This window comes from Carlito syrichta, unplaced genomic scaffold, assembly GCF_000164805.1.
Source record: "Carlito syrichta isolate Samal-C Ts95f unplaced genomic scaffold, Tarsius_syrichta-2.0.1 Scaffold306711, whole genome shotgun sequence".
Lineage (NCBI taxonomy): Eukaryota > Metazoa > Chordata > Mammalia > Primates > Tarsiidae > Carlito > Carlito syrichta.
The window spans coordinates 130,422-133,068 of NW_007250807.1; positions in this window are offsets into that span (position 1 = coordinate 130,422).

The window sequence follows — 2,647 nt, forward strand, 5'->3', positions numbered from 1 at the left end:
AGAGAGAAGAAAGAAAGAAAGAAAGAAAGAAAGAAAGAAAGAAAGAAAGAAAGAAAGAAAGACACCGAAAAATGTAATAGTATTTTTATTTGATTAAAATGTTTTAGGCTTTATTACGAAGAAAATCTTCGCAATTATTAAAATTCCACCTTGGCCCAGATACCGGTCCTTCCACTGAATTGTTCACTGTACTGTCCTTATTACTATGTGATAATTATCATATATTGCCTCATAGTAGAAATTACCTTCATTGTGAGTTTGTTTTTCATTGTTTCTGGTTATACTATGAGATACATCACCTTTGAGTAATTGTATGTTTTTGTACATATCCAACATCTTTTATGCTATGTTTGGCATATGAAACAGTAATTGTTTTATGAATATATAAAATGATGAATATCCTTCTTGTTTCACTTTCAGTTTGAGCTTAATAGATGATTTCTTAAGTTTTTTTTCTACTTTCAAAAATGTTATTATAACCTCACAAAAGAGCATTTGTGGGCTTTGATAAATGTTACTTATTCTAATTTAAAAAGAAGCATTGAACCTTGAAATTAGGCAAAATTGAATCTTGAAATTAAGCAAAATTGTATAAAAATAGACTGTGAATTTTACTTTATCTTGTCACATTAAATAAATAACTTCAGTATTAATTTTCAAATATACAGATGTTCTTTTCCTCTGGAATAATATTTTTAAAATTGTTAACCAGATACTGAACCCATAATCTCAGTACAGTTTATCTCCCTAATGTGACTTCTTTCTCTACCCATAATTCCATGATTGAATAGTCCTACTACATCAGTTTAGAACTGTTTCACATTCTTCCTCCAAGCCACAACAATCGTGGCTCACAAAGTAGCACAAATATAAAAAAGAAGAAATAAGACAGGAAAAAAGGAAGGAAGGAAATTGATTTATAGTTGGAATACATGAGGTATATAATCTATCCAGATTTATTTTATTATTTTATTTTATTTTATTTTATTTTAGTTGAAGTCTCACTCTGTCACCCAGACTGGAGGGCAGTGGCCGCTCCCGGCCACCGCAGCCTCAACCTGCTGGGCTCCGGCGATCCTTCCGCCTTAGCCTTCCAAGTAGCTGGAACTACAGGTGCGCACTACCACGTCTGGCTAATTTTTAATTTATTGTAGAGATGAGGTCTCGCCAAGTTGCCCAGGCGAGTCTCGAACTTGCGGGCTCAGGCAATTCACTCACCTCAGCCTCCCAAAGGTGCGGGATTACAGACTGAGCCACTGAGCCCGGCTATTCTTTCCAGATTTAAAGGGAAAAAAAAGCTCCTATTGAGTAAACATAAAATTGAGGAAATTTATAGCAACATGATCTTGTGATTTTTCACTTGTTAGCAAAAATTCTCAATGAACTTGGGTCTGCCAAATCACACAGTACAAAACATATTCAACATGTCATTCTTTGTGCATAAAAGATCAGGTTATACATTTAAGTTATTTTAAAGTTTAAAGGTAACATCATTAATATTAGAAGTGCCTTGAGAGGCATAAAAATCTGACTTGGATTTCTGGGAACTGGAAAGGAACTATATGCATCTTGTTTTTATTAATAGACTTTCTACTAGTTATTTGGCATACAAGTACTTTAAAATTAAAGTACTTTTCACAAATTAGGGTTTATTGCTGAAATTTGTATTACCTACCAGAATAAGGCTTATTTTCCCTAAGTATAAGACATTTATCACTAGTAGAAAGGACACTAAAGACATTTTATCTTCAAATATTTGATGAGAAAAACTAAAGAAGACAGGAAAAATGGAGAGAAAAATTATATTTATGGGTTTAATGACTCAAATATTATTATTTTTATTCTCCCCAGATATAGAAATTAAACATAAACACTAACAAAATTCCATCATGCTTCTTGTATAAATTTAACTCACATTTAAAAATGTATATGAAAATGCAGTCTTCAGAATATCCAAATTTTTATGAATATACAGAACCCAATTAATTAAGGCAAAAATATAAAATGCACAAAATGTTTGAACAGACAGATGTAAGCCAATAAACACATCCAAAGATATTCAACATCATTAGACATCAGGGAAGCACATATTAAAAACAAGATACCACTACTCCCCCACTATAAAGACTAAAGTTATAAAGACTGAAAGTACTGTTTTGTAAAGGTTGTAGAGCTACTGGAATTCTCATATATTACTGATGATAGTGTAAAATAATAAAACAATTTTGGAAAACAAAAGAAAGACATTTTTAATGATCTTGACATTTGTCTTTTATAATATCACATATACTTTGGAAGCAGGAATTATACTATTGATTACTTGCCAAATATCTTGGGGTTATTAGCATATAAAAACCCTGGATTTAAAGTTATAAATGCTTTACATGTTGTCTTGTTTGCAATTTGATATAAACTTACTCCACTACTAAGTCACTTCACAAACTAAGTACAAAACTCACTTTTGCTTTTTCCAAAGCCCATGAAGTTGGCCCAGTCTGCTGAATATTTATGAAGTATTAAAATATCCTCTCTGGATACTGACTTTATTTTTCCTGCTGCTTCAGTAACTAATATAATTATTTATTATATAGCAGAGGAAGATTAATAACAGATGTGCATAGCATTTTAAATACAGTAGCTGCTAATA